The sequence below is a fragment of the Lagenorhynchus albirostris genome, chromosome 3 (genome assembly GCF_949774975.1).
Source record: "Lagenorhynchus albirostris chromosome 3, mLagAlb1.1, whole genome shotgun sequence".
Lineage (NCBI taxonomy): Eukaryota > Metazoa > Chordata > Mammalia > Artiodactyla > Delphinidae > Lagenorhynchus > Lagenorhynchus albirostris.
This window is the reverse complement of record NC_083097.1, coordinates 58,753,429-58,772,461: the sequence shown is the minus strand read 5'-3', so window position 1 is coordinate 58,772,461 and position 19,033 is coordinate 58,753,429. Positions and strand designations below refer to the sequence as shown.

The 19,033-nt window shown below is 41.4% G+C and overlaps 1 non-coding gene across 1 annotated transcript; it reads right to left on the bottom strand.

Annotated features, from left to right (window-relative positions):
• Positions 1-12,327: 12,327 nt before the first annotated feature.
• LOC132518979 (U6 spliceosomal RNA) lies at positions 12,328-12,434 on the bottom strand. The gene has a single exon (XR_009540085.1). It is a non-coding gene; the product is annotated as a U6 spliceosomal RNA (small nuclear RNA).
• Between the last annotated feature and the right edge of the window lie 6,599 nt (positions 12,435-19,033).

Sequence of the window (19,033 nt, the reverse complement as noted above, 5' to 3'; positions counted from 1 at the left end):
CTGCATTGGGTCTTCATTGCTACCTGCGAGCTTTCTCTAGTCACTGCCAGCGGGGGCTACTCTTTGTTGCGGTGTGCGGGCTTCTCATTGCAGTGGCTGTTCTTGTTGTGGAGCACGGGCTCTAGGTGCGTGGGCTTCAGTAGTTGTGGCACACGGACTCAGTAGTTGTACTGCACGGGTTTAGTTGCTCCGCAGCATGTGGGATCTTTCCAGACCAGGGCTCAAACCCGTGTCTCCTGCATTGGCAGGCGGATTCTTAACCACTGCGCCACCAGGGAAGTCCCAAGCAGTTAATAATTAGGGAAGTGAGAGAATACAGAAGCAAAGGAAAAGCAGTAAAGAAATAATAGTTCAGCAATAAAACAAGAGTCCTAGTTCCTCCTCAAGGGATATGCATAACAACCTGATGCATATCTTTGAGTTATTCTGCAGAGACTAAGATCCCCACCCAGATGGAGGAGGGTGAGATGCATGCTGACCACAAGCACTAGACCCCAGACTGGTTGGAACCAGAAGGTGGATGAGTAAGATTCCCAAAACATCACCCTGTGACCACACCACCAACCAATCAGAAGAAAGTCCACAAGCTGCAACCTTCATCCCAAATGTTGCCTTGAAAAACCCTTCCCTGAAAGCCATCAGGAAGTTTGGGTCTTTTGAGTATGAGCTGCCTGTTCTTGCTTGATGCCTGCAATAACGGCTGTACTTTCCTTCACCACAAACTGCTGTCAGTAAATTGTCTTTGCTGTGTGGTGGGTGAGCAGACGTAAGTTCAGCTCTGTAACATTATCTTACAGTTCTGGAGGTCAGAAGTCTGAAATGGATCTTAGGGAGTTAAAATCAAGGTGTTGGCAGGGTTTTGTTGCTTCTGGGGACTCGAGGGAAGTACCTGTTTCCTTGCTTTTTCTAGCTTCTAGAGGCTGCTTGCGTTCTTCGGCTCATGGTCTCCAGCTAGCAGTCCCATCACTCCAGCTTCTTATGTTGCCGTGTCTCCTTCTCTGACTCTTCTGCCTTCTTTTCCTTAAAAGGACCGTTGTGATTACATTAGACCCACGAAATAATGCTTGATAATCTCCCACATTGCAAGATTCTTAATTTAAACATATCTGCAAGTTCTCTTTGCCATGTAAAGTAACATATTTGCAGGTTCCAGGGAAAAGGATGTGGACATCTTTGGGGAAGCATTATTCTGCCTACCACACCTATTAAGGGAATTGCTGCTTTTCTCTCTCAATATTAGAGCTGTTTCAAATTTCTTTGCCATGAGAGGACAAAATAGCAACGTAGATATGGTCCCTCAGAGACACAGAAACCCATTTTCCATTATCAAATGCAGTTTCAGGAAATGGCCATGTTAAAGGACCATAAAGATAACGGCACTCCCTGGTTGAACAGCTGGGCTCTGAGCACAACTCTGAGATAGGTACAATAACAGTTTCATGGTTGGGAAGCTGGGGGAGGGAGGGCGTGTTGGGAGTGCAGGGTGGGAAGGCGGTGTTTGAAAGGTAAAATAGCCTCTGAGTAGAATGCTCAACCTTACTGTCTCCCGAGTTTCTAGGTTATTTGGAAAACCCCCCTAGGGAGAAGTCAGCCAGCCTTGAAAAATCACATCCTCTTTCATAACTGCCCTCTCGACCCTGAAAAGCTGAGCTGGAACAGGGGCTCAGAGAAATGTGGGAAAACTGAAGGAGCCTGGGCTTGGGAGTCAGACAGAATGGGGTTCCAGCCTCCACTCTGTGCAACTTGGAGCATATTGCTTAATCTTTCTGTAAAATGAAAATATCTGCCTCAGGGTTGATGTAAAGACTAGACACAGTATATGTAAAGCTTACAGTCAGTGCCATTATTGCTATTATTATTATTATCATTAGAAAAGGAAATGATAATTGGAGTCAAGTCTTCCAGGAAAATTTCTCACACTGTTACAACCACCAGACATTTGACACAACCAGGGGAGAGAATTTGAGGGCAAGAATGATGTACAAAAATGACTCTCTCTTTCCCACTCCCTGTGCCCAGATGCCTGTCTAGAAGAAGTCTTGCGAGAACCTTCTTAGGCTCTAAGGGGAAAAAACCAAACACAGTAACACTCTCAGTCTTTTTTTTTTTTAATATTTATTTATTTATTCATTTTGGCTGTGCTGGGTCTTAGTTGCAGCATTCAGGATCTTTAGTTGTGGCATGGGAGCTCTTAGTTGTGGCATGCAGACTTCTTAGTTGTAGCGTGCATGTGGGATCTAGTTCCCCGACCAGGGATCAAACCTGGGCCCCCTGCATTGGGAGAGCCGAGTCCTAACCACTGGAGCACCACAGAAGTCCCAACACCCTCAGTCTTGAAGATGCTAAAATTAAGCCAACAGGAAGCAATTTAGTTCTTCAGATTCCTGGCTGAGTTCCTCTAATTGTATTCTCTTCCCACAAATTTTGAGGTTTTGAAGAGGCTCCATCTTCCCCTCCAGTGTTCAGAACTGGTTGATACGAGTCATACAAAGAGAACTCAAAATATCACTGGCAATGCTGATGCGAGATCGTGACTTTAGATCTACAACCATGTGGGTTTACCATCAATTCACCCCAATGAGATGAACTTACTTACCCAGACCCTGGCATAGCTGGACAAGTCAGGGACATCCCAAAGTGCTGGCCCTTGACTCTGGTCTGGCCAAAAACAGATTAGAATGCCTGCAGCCTGGAGACATGCTTGCTCCAAAATAAAATAACCCCAGAGAAGCTGATGGACCATGCTTAGTTCCTTCCCCCAAATTCACCAATCAGAAGTCCCACCTCCTCCCATGGGCAAGAATAGGTGAGAGGTAATGAAATAGGCCAGAAGAATTACTCTAGCAGGAATTCCTTTCTCTGCATCAAAACCTAAGGCCTGGATCACTTGCTCAGGGGGAAGCCAGCTGCGAGTCATAAGACTCTCAAGCAGCCCTGTGGTTGAGGAACTGAGGTCTCCCACCAATAACCAGCACTGACTTGCCAGGCTTATGTGTGAGTCACTTTGGAAGTGAATCCTAGCCCTAGTCAAGCCTTCAAATGCTGGAACCTGTTGTGAATGATAGATTCTGTCAGTTAGGCCGAGCAGACCCCCATTTGATGAGCAGCCATTCAGTGAAACAGATACCTAAACAATTAAAAATGGAGGAAGAAGATACAGTTGATGTGTTGGGCAGCAAGAATGAGGTGTCTACTAAAAAGAATACCTGCTACTTGACCCCAGAACTCGGTTCTACAAACGAGGATACATTCTCAGTTAGAAAGCTATAATTTGGTCCCATCACTTCCTAGCAACTAGAGTGTCATTTTCTCTAATCTTTTATTTTCCCTTTTCCCATTTTTTTATGTGTCTGTGTACAAGCATATTGCATTTGTTTTTGTTTTAACTAAATGGCCAATGATGTGTTTTGACCAGCATCAAATGGACATGGAAAAGCTGTTTTTGTTCAATCTTTTCTCCATAATGGCATACTAGTTCAACTTTTATCTTTAAATTCTGTACGTTTTTAATAAAGGAAGTGAGGGATTTAGGATAAGCTCTGACTCCTGTAGGACCACGGTGCCTTAAATCCCAAAGATGAAAACTCAAGGAGTAGAAATAATAAAAAATCATGCTGGTTTCTTGTGATTTGAGTTTGTGCGTGTCAGTTTCTTGGGCAATGAACCCATCATCTTCAACCGATAGGCAAGAGAGTCACATAACGTTGAATGTCTAGACCTGGAAACAAACAAAAAACAAGCAAACAAACTCAACATCAAGAAGACATCAGAGCTCTGGAGGTCTCCTAACAGTATAAGCAAAGGGATGCTATGTGAAACAGAGACATGGTCAAAGGGAAGAAGGATGTACAGAAAAGAAAGACAACAAACAACAATAGAAGAAGATGGGTGAGGAAATAGCTCCCACTTGACTCTATGCCACATGCCAGACAAATGCTCCTGGCATCACGTTTGGAAAGCCACCTGGTTCTGAGAACCAGCGACCATTGTTGTTCAGCAGGAATGTGATTGGTGAGCTCGGGTGGGAGGAGGGTGTACTAAACCTTTGATAACTACAGACGGAGTTCATACGTCACCAGAAATGGCATCAAGCCAGAAAAGGAAAAATGTGATTTGACTAGAAAACATCCACCATTTAAGCCATTGGCTTAAAATGCGCTTTCTCATCTTCTACACTTTCATTCCAAGGAAAGAAGACAATTGCTATGGAACCAATAATAAAAATCAACCTTGGATGTTGTAAGTCTACTTATTTGAAACCCAGAAAAGTTTTGTTTCCTTAAATAGAAACACGCTCTAGCAGCGCCTACACTCTATTTCATCTAATTCCTCATGAATTTGTATGTACGGTAAAGCAACTCGGTTAGTACGGTCCAGGAAGATGCCGTCATATTCTGATTATGAAGAATTCAAGCCTCACAGTCAGGCACAACAGGCAGAGTGCTCACTTCCAAGAGTCAGAGTTTCCCACATGCAAGTCTGTGTCGGTGAGTGGGAATGCAGAGTCTGCCTTCCTCATAAAGTCGTGTCAGTATAAACCGGAGGATTTCCTCTGTTTTCTCAGCATAAGCTCAGAACTGGTGCGTATACAGGACTTGATGGTTTCCTCCCTTCGCAAAAGAGAAAAACAAACCCCCTGCTGCTTCTCCTAGTTTGGGGCTGCCCGGGACAGCTCTGATCACAGGTGAGGCTTCACAAAAACAAGATGCAACCACTCGCAGCTCTGTTTGAACCCGGCAGGGCTTCCAGAACACCAGAAACCCTCTGTTCATTATGTGCGAGCTTTCCAGTACCTCACTGGGTTGCTTCTTTGTTACCAGAGGAAGGAAGGCTGTTGGAGAGGGAAGGATGCCTTCTAGGACAGGAATCTCCTTTCCTCCTAGCCCCACCTGGGTGGTGTACATCCACCCCCCTCAGGACAGCTAACTCTTAGGTCCTCTTGACCTCCTGATCCCATCGGCCAGAGCCCTCAAGTAGAGCGGGTTTCTGGCCTTCGGGGGACCCTGCCTTTCCCCTGGGTCCCATGCCACCTCCTCAGATGGAGTAAGAGAAAGGGAACAATTTCCTCCCTCTTCCCCCTCTGTCTCTCTCTCTCTCTCTGTCTCTCTCTCTCTTTCTCCTTATCTTCCCCTCTACACACACACACACACACACACACACACACACACACATACACACACATGCACTGTGATCTTATGATACACACACACACACACACACACACACACTGTGATCTTATGATATCATAAGAAATATATATTTGGTCTTCATTCCGGTTCCTGGCACAAAGCTTCTAAAACCCTTCTAAATTCCTGAGTGGCAGGGCTGAGTGGAGTGTCTTTCGTTTTTCATAATAAACCCATACCTGAGTTCATGCTAATGAGGTGACTCTTGGAGGATGGGGGCTGGTTGCCAGAGGAACCAACCACAGAGATTGAAATGTTGGAAGTTTGAGCCCTACTCCCTGACCTCCAGGGAGGGGAGAGGGGCTGAGGATTGAGTTAATCACCAATGACTAATGATTTAATCAAACATGCCCACATGGTAGAACCTTCCTAAAAACCCTAAATGACTGGATTCAGAGAGCCGCTGGTGGATGGTAACTAGACTTATGGTGATCGTTTTGCAATGTATAGAAGTATTTGTTGACTGGATAAATAAACGCACACCATAAGGGCTTTCAGTTGAGTTTTATTCTGTGTCTTACTGAGGACTAGAGCCCAGGAGACAGCCTCTCAGATAGCTCCAAAGAACTGCTCCAAAGAGGTAGGGGAGGGGCCAGGATATAGATGAATATTTTGCTGAGAAATACATGTAATGGAGTATACATCTTGCTAAAAGATTACAGCCAATCACAAAAAACATATCACAAGTTAATAATTTTAGTGCTTCTCTATGGATGGGAAGATGCAACAATCTTGGGTCATTGAAATGCTTCCTTAGATATGTATCTTAACTATCTAGGGGCTCATATAGCCACAACACAGAAAGCTTCACCGTGAATTCCTTTCAGGTTGTACTGTAGGTCTGTAATGGCAACAGTTAATGACTTGATCTCCGTAGAACTGGAATGGCAGGCAACATTTTTTGTTTATGTATTGAATCACTGTGTTGTGTAACAGGAACTAACATAGCGTTGTAGGTAAATTATACTTCAAAAACAAACACACACCCCACCAGAGGCAGGGGTAGGGGGATGGGGAATTCAATGAAGGCTGTCAAAAGGTACAAATTTCCAGTTATAGGATAAATAAGTACTAGGGCTGTAATGTACAACATGATAAATATAATTAACACTGCTCTATGTTATATATCAAAATTGTTAAAAGAGTAAATCCTAAGAAGAATTCTCATCACAAGGAGAAAAATTTTTTTTCTATGTCTCTAATTTTGTATCTATATGAGATGAGGGATGTTCACTAAACTTACTGTGGTCATCATTTCATGATGTGTGTAGGTCCAATCATGATGCGGTACACCTTAAACTTACACAGTGCTGCATGTCAATTATATATCAATAAAACTAGAGGGGAAAAAAGAGAGTATCTGGTGGGTAAGGAGGAATATTCTCCAAGCGTTCAGATATCCTGCATTTCACAGAGTAATATTTATATACTCATATAGTTGAGTTTTGGTTTTTTTAGCATTTCCTTTTCCCTGCATTACTTGGTGTTTCTTTTTGTTTGTTTGCTTAATGGTTTTTCTTTTTAAGTTGAGAATTATGTTTTATTCGGCAGAAAGTTTTAGGACTTCAAGCCTGAGAGGCAGCATCTCAAGTAACTCTGGGAGAACTGCTCCAAGGAGGCACGGGGGGAGCTGGGATATACAGGAATTTTGCAACAAAGGAAAAGTAGTCTGAACGTCAAAAGATTATTTTTCATTAAAGAAAACTAGATATCTCAAGTTAAGGAATTTAGCGCTTTTCTGGGCTCACTCCTTTCATATGGTGTTCCTTTTTAGATTATATATTTCTTCAGCTGAAAGTCAAGTTCATTTATTAAATACCAACTTAAAACTCAATATCTCAGGGCTTCCCTGGTGGCAAAGTGGTTGAGAGTCCGCCTGCCGATGCAGGGGACGCGGGTTCGTGCCCCGGTCTGGGAAGATCCCACATGCCACGGAGCGGATAGGCCCGTGAGACATGGCCGCTGAGCCTGCGCATCCGGAGCCTGTGCTCCACAACGGGAGAGGCCACAACAGTGAGAGGCCCGCGTACTGCAAAAAAAAAAAAAACAAAAAACTCAATATCTCGAATTAGGATAGTCAAAAACAAAATAACTTTTCTTTACTTCCCTTTCCCCAAGCCATACATTACATCTACAAGAAGAAAATTCTAAATTCTGCAAGGGTAGGGATCTTTGACTCTTTTGTTTAGTGATATAGTCTGGGCACCTCCGAGAGTGTTTGGCACACTGCTGGAACTCAACACTCAGGTATTCTGTCAGCAAATGAATGCATTCAAGAGCTGTCAATCATTTACTTTGCCTTACTCCTGTTGTTGTTAATTTAACCTGGGGTTGTATGCCCACGGTATTTTCTTTTCACCATCTAAATCCTTTTCAAGAATTGCTCTGTGTGTGTGTGCGTGTGCGTTCACTTTCTTTAATATCACTACATTACCATGTTATCACCATGGAATGTAAATTCAGGTTAGACAAGCGAATTTCACAAGTACAATAAAGCATTCTATAGCATACCAAAGTTTGTATAAAATCTGACCAATCCAGCTTGCTCATAAACCATTTCCATTATAGGTAATTTACTTAGTTTAACATTTATGATTCTTATAGAAATAATAAACACACTGCAGACATTTAAAAAGTGGTTTTGGGGGCTTCCCTGGTGGCGCAGTTGTTGAGAATCCGCCGGCAAGTGCAGGGGACGCAGGTTCGATCCCTGGTCCAGGAAGATCCCACATGCCAGAGCAACTAAGCCCGTGCGCCACAACTACTGAGCCTGCACTCTAGAGCCCATGAGCCACAACTACTGAGCCCATGTGCCACAGCTACTGAAGGCTGCACACCTAGAGTCTGTGCTCTGCATGCAACAAGAGAAGCCACCGCAATGAGAAGCCCGCGCACCGTAATGAAGACCCAACGCAGCCAAAAATGAAAAAATAAAATAAATTTTAAAAAATAAATATTGTTTTTCATTTACCTTTGCATTAGCACTTAAAATACACATTTCTACTTCAAAATGACATTGACAAATTATTCTAGTATAACAGCAGCAAAATATATTTCTGCAATTTCAAAAGAACTAAAAGGGGATCTACAATTGAGTTATTCTCACGTTTACAACTATGATTCTGAAATAAATATTCCTTCTAGGGGCTTCCCTGGCGGCGCAGTGGTTGAGAATCTGCCTGCCAATGCAGGGGACACGGGTTCGAGCCCTGGTCTGGGAAGATCCCACATGCCGCGGAGCAACTAGGCCCGTGAACCACAACTACTGAGTCTGTGCATCTGGAGCCTGTGCTCCGCAACAAGAGAGGCTGCCATAGTGAGAGGCCCGCGCACCACGATGAAGAGTGGCCCCCGCTCGCCACAACTAGAGAAAGCCCTTGCACAGAAACGAAGACGCAACACAGCAAAAATAAATTAATTAATTAATAAACTCCTACCCCCAACATCTTCTTTAAAAAATATATATATATATATATATATATATTCTAAGCAGCTCTGTTATCAGCTTCTTAGGTTTGGTTTAAAACACACACACATACTTGCCAGGAGGTTTATAATGTTGTGTTCCATGTGCTGTTCTGAAAGGGTTCCTCAAGAGCTAACCAGCCCTGAAAACAGTACTCATTCCACAAGGCAGTCAGAAAGGGTTAAATTAACTGGGGTAAATAGGATTCCTACATTACATCAAAAGTATATGATATTCTGCAGCAACTGGGAGCATTTCAGGATTGGCATGTTGTCCTCTTTAGAACTAATTTCATCAGAAGAGTTTAAGCAGGTGGACAGTGTACCACTATCAAGTGCATTTAAAAGTGACATGTTTCTTTTGTGCTAACTTGACTCCCCTGAATGACCTAGCTAGTGAACTAGTCACCAGTAACTTGGTCACCAGGCAAATCAAACCTGCAAGAAAGGAAGCCAGTATTCAAATTACCATGTTATTGTCTGACCCAAACAATTTATTTTCAACATAGACATATAACCTCAATATGAGATGTCTAACTAAAGCAAGCACCACTATCAAGACCAAGAAAGCCTTGGGCTGCCATGTGCATGTGGATCAGGTGAACAGACATTTTAGTATTTCCCCTGCTCTTCAATTTAAATATATAATCCATACGCAATAATTGCTGTAAAACGTGCCATTCCAAGGGGGACAAATGGTGCCTCTCTAGGTTTTCTAATAAGTTTAGATCCCTGATCTTCATCATGTGAACAAGAAGAAACATCTGTATCACTTGATATAGTGATTGAAGACTCTTCAGACAACTACAGGACGTCTCAGTCTCCAACTGGCTTCTGGCCCACCTCCCGTACCTGCCATCCACCAGACTTCTCCTGGTCCCGCCCGCCAAGAATTGGCTTTAACGTTTGCATTCATTTGGAGGTCACTTTTGAAAAATTTTAAATTTGAAAACAAATTATAGCACAACTATTTATATTCAATTTTGTGAGGTAAATTGTTTTCGATGTTCCACTTCTGTTTTCTTACTCTGACTTTTCCAGTCTTGATTTTGAGTATTACTCTGGCAGTTGGAATTTGTATTTGAGTGATGTTTTCAAGGATTCATGAATATGTGGACTGAAATAAAAATACACAATGTAAGAGCTATGAGTTTCAGTTTTATTGGGAGGCTTACTAAGGACTATAGCCTGGGAGAGAGCCTCTCAGCTCTGAGGAACTGCTCTGAAGAGGTAGGTCAGTATATGTGTGATTTGGGCAAAGGGGTACATGCACTCAAGCACACATCTTGGTAGAATGTTGCTACTAGTCACAAGGAACAGACATCTCAGTTAATGATTTTAGTGCTTTTCTAAGTATGGAAGATGCAAGAATCCAGGTTCATAAAAAATTTCTCCTGAAATATTTCTACCTAAGGGCCTGTTTTGCCTGTTCCCCAGAGCACAGAGTACTTCATCCTGATCTACACCCTGAATTCCTTTCAGGGTGTATTGTAGGTCAGCAACTGTAGTGACCTGATTCTTGCAGAACTGGATGGTGGCAACATTCTTTATTTCACAATTAGTAGATTTAAAAATCTCTGACATATTTAAGATTTCCTGGTTTTCAACTTATTTTGCTTCCATAATCTCAAAAAGAATTTTGTAAAACAGTGTCCCTGTCACACATTTTAAAATTGACATATGAAAGTTTATATCCTAAGTTTAAATAGCTACAAAAGATGTATTTTCCAACATGGTATATACTGAGTTTTTAAAATAAAACTATCTCTTTACAGTTTTTAAAGTAGCCAATGGAATCTGAATATCATAGCAAAATGATATCCACCATTATCCATTATAAGCACTGAGAAACCTTATTCACACAAATGTGTTTAAAATGGTGAAGAGATGTTTTTTTAGAGCTATATCACTCAGCTCTGTGAACTCCTAAGTTTTATGCCAAAATGTATACAGTAAGCTATCATTGAAAGTTGTTGTAAATTATATCCATCTATTTTGTTGAAAGTAAAAAACGAGAAACCACCGGACTGACAAAAGGATTTTTTTTGCGGTACGCGGGCCTCTCACTGTTGTGGCCTCTCCCACTGCGGAGCGCAGGCTCCAGACACGCAGGCTCAGCGGCCATGGCTCACGGGTCCTTTGTTCTAATAAGGCAACTCTTGCTGGGTTCCTGGCTAGCTTCAGGATGGGAACTGGGCACCAGTGAGACCAAGCCATGTTAGCTGTGTCTGACAAAGGCTCAGGAATAATCGACCTACAACAAAACCAAAGCATTTAAAACTCAAAGGACTTTTTAAACTGCATCTAATTTTGGAAGTAAAGAAGGACAAACGATGTCAGGCACACGGGAACCTTAAACCTAAGCATAAACCTAAGAAAGTGCTGTGGAGAAAGGAAAATATTTGCATTTTCTCCTCAACATTGAAAGAGGAAAGAAATACAGAAAGAGGAAAATACAGGAGTAAATAAGGTAAAAATGTGAGAAGTCCACACAGTGCAGGGCTTAGTGTCTTTCTCATGAGGGCATTGATCTGGAAATCGTTTCTTACATTGATTCAGACATGTATTGATGAACATAAAGCAAAAATCTGTGAATGAGGTAATAATACAATCTGAGTAATTCAATAAGTTATTCAGACTTAGTATTCAATTCCAATTCCAGAAATCCATGGATGTTGAAGTTAATGTATATAAAAGCTTTTTTTGAAAAAATATAGACTACTATAAAAAGATTACTTTTTATTTTATTTTTATTTATTTATTTATTGTTTTGGTACGCGGGCCTTTCACTGTTGTGGCCTCTCCCGTTGCGGAGCACAGGCTCCGGACGCGCAGGCTCAGCGGCCATGGCTCACGGGCCCAGCCGCTCCGCGGCATGTGGGATCTTCCCGGACCAGGGCATGAACCCGTGTCCCCTGCATCGGCAGGCGGACTCTCAACCACTGCGCCACCAGGGAAGCCCAAAAGATTACTTTTTAAATTGAAAAATGATTACTTTTTATACAAAGATTTTTAAAAATTGGAATGTTTCCTGGTTTGTATCTGAGACATAGTAATATTATTTCATTCTTATGATGTATATGAGGAGAGTTCATCAAAATGAAGATTTTTTACTAATACGAACTCTTGTTTTCATTTTTGCAGCAAAAGTGTGTCGTAAATAATCGCTCATTGCTATCATGTTATTATTACTAGGTGTTTTGATGCATTTAAATGAAAACAATGAGAGCTGAAATATAGAAGAATGTAGGCCAGGGTAGGAGGAGATAAATGGGTAGTCAGCGAAAGGGCATAAGGAAGAGTGTTAGGGGACAGAGTTGATGGAGGTTTTCCAGTTCTAAGAGGTCTCAGTCCCAGTGCCCAGCGCTGTGGAAAGGTGAGTGAACAAGCCAGCCTGTGGGAACAGCAGCAGCTGGAGAGCACCTGATCCGTCCAAGGAGAGGACAGAATATTCAACCTCAGCTCATTTTCTGGGCTCAGTATTTCTAGGTCCTTAGGGGTTTTTTTCCCCAAGAGAAGATGGAAATCTGGATTTTTATGTGAACTCAACTATTTTTCATATCATGACCCAAACTAAATATAATCTGTAACAGACTCAGGCATCCAGTTGTTTTTTTTTAATTAATTAATTAATTTAGTTGTTTGTTTCATCTTTATTGGAGTATAATTGCTTTACAAAAATACGGAATGCTTCACGAATTTGCGTGTCATCCTTGCACAGGGGCCATGCTAATCTTCTCTGTATCGTTCCAATTTTAGTATATGTACTGCTGAAGAGAGCACAGGCATCCAGTTTTGGGGGGGTGTTTAAAAACAACGTTGACGTATGGTAAGAAATCAGGCTTTTGCCGTAAATAACAGGAATCAGCAAACTACAGCCCAGAGGAATCCCAGGACACAGCCACACCCACTTGTTTGCATCTTGTCGGTGCTGCTTTTAGGCTACAATGGAGCTTCAAATATTTACTATCTTGCCCTTTACAGGAAAAGTTTGCCAGTCGTGGTAATATTTTGACCTTTAACAGATCTGAATCTGTTGTGTTGAATTATGTTCTAAGGAGATTCTACTAGATTTTAATGTAATTATTATTTTAAGTAAAAAAAAAATTTTTTCCCCAGAATATTTTAGACCATTTAAAATAATTATTGTACATTAGAAATTTAACTCAATAGAATCTGATAGGAAATGGCTGTTAGGACACATTTAATAAAGTTTCTTTTCTGTATTTATTGACCTCTGTAGATCATAGATAAATGCATTAAGAAATAAACTAAGCAGATAAACAACAAGGTCCTATTGTATAGCAGGGGGAACTCTATTCAATATCTTGTAATAAACCATAATGAAAAAAGAATATGAAAACACATATATATAAGAAATAGACTAAGCAAACTGTAATAAATAAGGTCAGGAATGCCTTTTCTACGGTTATGCAGAAAAAGTAAACCTGAAGATACTACAAATCATCTCATGTAGCTAAACCCTGAAAAAGAGAAATTACTTTCAGCTTGCACCATCTAGAGATGAAAAATGTGATTGCACACAAACCTTACCAGAGTAGAAAGGCAGTATACCCCCTGCCTTCGTCATTTGAGGTCTGTTTTATGTCTATTACGGAGAGGTGGGGGGAGATTGGTGCTCACTGGCAACAACAATGGCTAGCACATATCAAAAGGAACTTCTGAATAGAAGGATTTTTCTAACAGTGGGCTTCATGGTGCTTAGATTTTCATGCTTCTGTTATTATTAGTCACTTACTTTCATATGTGACATTCAGTCAAAATAAACTTTTTTATTTTTTTTCTTTTAAACCTGAAAGCCTCCTTTTGGCTCATCCTGAAAGAACTGAAGGGTGTAAGTTTTGGACATCCTTGTGTATATGTGTTTGAACATCTTTCTCCAATCTGAACAAGTATCTTTATTGTAGGTGAAGACTTCTTTGTACGATTTTTATAATAACCCATATGTGCATTCTCCAAGTTATTTTGTACTTGAATCCTACTACTAAAAATATATATTTCTGCACAAACAAGATGATCATTTGTATTGATACAATGAAATAGATCACCCATTTGTATGGACTAGCTATAATCCCTTTGTGAGGTTTTTTTTTTGGCTACAGAAAGAGAATTTTGAAAACGTCTAACCTAATTTTATTGTCTTAGGCTGATTTCCTTATGTTGTACAACTGAAAAGCAAAGTTTTTTTAATATTGTTGATCCAAAAATAGATGTCATAAGAGTTCTCTTATTCTATCTATGACCCAATTCTAGCCAACACTTAACTCTTTTGAAACCCTCCCTCCCACCTCCCCCTCTTTAACCATAACCAATTTACCCCTCTTCTCTAGGGGTGGTATTTGCCTTTTTTTAAAAGTCAGCTCCAGTGACAGCCCCGGGAAATTCTAGGAAAATATTTGAACTCTTGAAAATGCTTACATTTCACTGAACTATCATAAGAGTTTCAAAGAGGATTCATTAAAAGCCCACTATTGTTGTTTTCACCTATTCTTCTTAAGATATAGTGAAGAATTACTTTTTTAAAAAATTTATTTAATTTATTTATTTTTGGCTGCATTGGGTCTTCGTTGCTGCACGTGGGCTTTCTCTAGTTGTGGCGAGCGGGGGGCTACTCTTCGTTGCAGTGAGCAGGGGCTACTCTTCGTTGCGGTAAGCGGGCTTCTCATTGTGGCTTCTCATTGCAGAGCACGGGCTCTAGGCGCGCAGGCTTCAGTAGTTGTGGCACGTGGGCTCAGTAGTTGTGGCTCGCGGGCTCAGTAGTTGTGGCTCACGGGCTCTAGAGCGCAGGCTCAGTAGTTGTGGCACACAGGCTTAGTTGCTCTGCAGCATGTGGGATCTTAGTTCCCTGACCAAGGATCGAACTTGCGTCCCCTGCACTGGAAGGCAGATTCTTAACCACTGGACCACCAGGGAAGTCCCTGTTATTGATTTAAAATTTGATTTTATTATAGTCAAATAGCATAGTTTTCATGAGACTGAGTCCTTGAACTAGATTGACACTTGCTTTATGGTCTAGAATGGGAGTTGTCAAACTGCAACTTATGGGCCAAATGTGGCTTGCTGCTTGTTTTTTGGTTTGTTTTGGCTGTGCTGCATGTCTTGCGGGATCTTAGTCTCCTGACCAGGGATTGAACCTGTGCCCCCTGCAGCAGAAGCCTGGAGTCCTAACCACTGGACTGCCGGGTAATTCCCTTGCTGCTTGTTTTTTTGTTTCTGCTTTTTTTTTTTTTTTTTTTTTTTTTTTTGGCCGCATTGGGTCTTCGTTGCTGTGTGGGGGCTTTCTCTAGTTGCACCAAGCGGGGCTACTCTTTGTTGTGGTGCGCGGGCTTCTCATTGCGGTGGCTTCTCTTGTTGCGGAGCACGGGCTCTAGGGGCACGGGCTTCAGTAGTTGCAGTACAGGTCTCAGTAGCTGCAGCACACGGGCTTCAGTAGTTGTGGCATGCGGGTTTAGTTGCTCCGCAGCGTGTGGGATCTTCCCAGACCAGGGATTGAACCCGTGTCCCCTGCATTGACAGGTGGATTCTTAACCACTGCGTCACCAGGGAAGTCCTGCTGCTTGTTTTCATAAATAAAGTTTTATTGGTATACAGCCACACTCATTTGTTTACATATTGTATATGTCCACAAAAGCAAGAATTGAGTAGTTGAGAGAGGGGCCATATGGTATTCCAAGCCAAAATATTTATTATCTGTCTCTTTACAGAAAAGGTTTACCAAACCCTGATCTAGAACATAACTGCTTCATTTGTGTTAAAAATGCATATTCTCTGGACTTGAGGATATGGGGAGGGGGAAGGGTAAGCTGGGACAAAGTGAGAGAGTGGCATGGACGTGTATACACTACCAAACGTAAAATAGATAGCTAGTGGGAAACAGCCGCATAGCACAGGGAGATCAGCTCGGTGCTTTGTGACCACCTAGAGGGGTGGGATAGGGAGGGTGGGAGGGAGGGAGACACAAGAGGGAAGAAATATGGGGACATATGTATATGTATAACTGATTCACTTTGTTATAAAGCAGAAACTAACACACCATTGTAAAGCAATTATACTCCAATAAAGATGTTTTTTAAAAAAATGCATATTCTCCAAATCCTGGGCATTGAGTTTATATTTATATTGACTTACTTATTTGTGTTCTTCACATCTTCTTCTATATATTCATTGATTTTTTTTTTGTATACTTGATTTAAGAATTATTGAGAGGGACTTCCCTGGTGGCACAGTGGTTAAGAATCCGCCTGCCAATGCAGGGGACAGGGGTTTGAGCCCTGGTCCAGGAAGTTCCCACATGCCATGGAGCAACTAAGCCTGTGTGCCACAACTACTGAGCCTGTGCTCTAGAGCCCGTGAGCCACAACTATGGAGCCCACATGCCACAACTACTGAAGCCCGTGTGCCTAGAACTCATACTCCACAACAGGAAAAGCCACTGCAATGAGAAGCCCACATACCACAATGAAGAGTAGCCCCCACTCACTGCAACTAGAGAAAGCCTGTACACAGCAACAAAGACCCAACACAGCCAAAAATAAATAAATAAATAGATTTATTTTTTAAAAAAAGAATTATTGAGTGATATATTAAAATCCTCCACTGTAAGAAAGAAGAAAGTAAATTTAGTTTTATATTAAATATCCCAGTGCCTCATGGAATTCTATTTAGGTATTATAACTTCAGAAATTCATTAAAGACACAACGGAACCTCAAGTGCAAAATAAAGTTCAATATTTTTCTTTGAAAAAGAAAAATCTTCCACTGTGAGTTTTTCAACTGATCCGTGTACTGATGTTAATTTTAGCTTTATGTATATTTTAAGTCATATTACTAGGTGTATATTAATCCAGAATCATGATGTTAGGTTCACCAACACCCACACCCACAGCAGTAGTTCTATTCCTCATCTCAGCTTTCTTGGATCATGGCCGACAATAAGCACACTTTTCATTTACATTAAGCCTGGTGGCATCTAGCACTACCTGGAAGGAGAGATCTTCAAGTGTTTTGAGCCAAAGAGATTCTGCTTTATGTCAATGAGTTTTCTTAAAGCATCTAAGGAACATTCAAAACAGCTTTACATTGACCCGAAAGACAGACCATCTGAAGGGCATGTACTCAGGTCTAGTTGTGATGATTGTTTGGGAAAGACTGAATATGATGAAGATAGGGTGGAGGCTTTTGCATTTAAGTTGACAGGAACATTATTTATGGCAACGATTCTTTAAAAATGGTTATGAACAGTTTTATGGGGGACTTTCCTCCTCCACGAATATGAGTTTTCTTACTGTTGGAGCCTGTGCTCTGCAACTGGAGAGGCCACAACAGTGAGAGGCCTGCGTACCACAAAAAAAAAAAAAAAAAAGCAAAAGCTACAGTGATCAAAACAGTATGGTACAAACATATAGACAGATGCATAGACCAATGGACTAGAATAGAGAGCCCAGAAATAAACACTCACATGTATGGGCAATTGATTTTCAACAAGGATGCCAAAAGCATTCAATGAGGAATGGACAGTCTTTTTTTTTTTTGTGGTACGCGGGCCTCTCACTGTTGTGGCCTCTCCTGTTGCGGAGCACAGGCTCTGGATGCGCAGACTCAGCAGCCATGGCTCATGGGCCTAGCCGCTCCACGACATGTGGGATCTCCCCGAACCGGGGCACAAACCTGTGTCCCCTGCATCGGCAGGTGGACTCTCAACCACTGCGCCACCAGGGAAGCCCTGGACAGTCTTTTTAACAAATGGTGCTGGGAAAACTGGATATTGACATGCAAAAGAATGAAGTTGGGACTTGCCTGGTGGCGCAGTGGTTAAGAATCCATCTGCCAATGCAAGGAACACAGGTTCGATCCCTGGTCCGGGAAGATCCCACATCCTGCAGAGCAACTAAGCCCAAGTGCCACAACTACTGAAGCCCACGTGCTCTGGGCCCACGTGCTACAACTGCTGAGCCTGCATGCTGCAACTACTGAAGCCCATGTGCCTAGAGCCCATGCTCCACAACAAGAGAAGTCACCACAGTGAGAAGCCCACACACCACAGTGAAGAGTAGCCCCTGCTTGCTTCAACTAGAGAAAGCCTGCATGCAGCAATGAAGACCCAATGCAGCCAAAATATTTTTAAATTAAAAAAAAAAAAGAATGAAGTTGGACCCTTATACTACATACACAAATTAACTGAAAATAAATCAAAGACATAAGACATAAAACTATAAAACTCTTAGAAGAAAACACAGGGGAAAACCTTTGTGACATTGTATTTGGCAATGGTTTCTCGGATATGACACAAAAAGCACAGGCAACAAAAGAGAAAATAGATAATTTAGACTATATCAAAATTTTAAACTTTTGTTCATCAAAGGACATGATCAAGAGAGTGAAAAAACAACCCATAGAATGGGAGAAAGATATTTGCAAATCATATATCTGGTAAGAGGTTAATATCTAGAACATATAAAGAACTCCTAAAGCTCAACAACAACAAAAAACAACAATGTAATTAAAAAGTCATCAAAGGAACAAATTCCCTGGTGGTCCAGTGGTTAGAACTCCACGTTTCCACTGCAGGGGTCCCAGGTTCGATCCCTGGTCAGGGAACTAAAATCCTGCAAGCCATGTGGTGCAGCCAAGCAACAAACAAACAAAAACCAAAAGATGGTCAAAGGATTTGAATTTCTCTGAAGAAAATATAATACAAATGGCCAATAAGATACTTAGCATCATTAATCATTGGGGAAATGCAAATCAAAACCACTATGAGATATCACTTCACACCCACTAGGATGGCTATTACTTAACAAAAAGAAAAAAAACAGAACACAGCAAATATTGACAGATGTGGAGGAATTAAAACCCTTGTGCATTGTTGGTTGGAATGTAAAATGGTGCCGTCACTCACAAAGTTTAGCGGTTCCTCAAAAAGTTAAACAGAATTTTCATATGACTCAGCAATTCCACTCCCAGGTACATACCCGAAAGATCTGAAAATGGGGATTCAAACAGATACTTGTATGTCAGTGTTTATAGCGGCATCATTCACAATAGCCAAAAATATGGAAACAACTGAAGTGTCCGTCAACAGATGAATGGATAAACAAAATGGTATATACAAACAATGGAATTTTACTTAGCCATAAAAAGGATTGAAGTTCTGATACGTGCTACGACACGAATGAACCTTGCTTGCTTCATCATGGATGAATACGTGGATTATATATGCTACGATAAGGGTAAACATCCATGCTAAGTTAAAAAGCCAGACACAAAAGGACAAATGTTACATGATTCCACTTAAATGAGGTATCTAGAATGGGCAAATCCATAGGGACAAAAAGTAGAATGGTGGTTACCAGGGGCTGGGG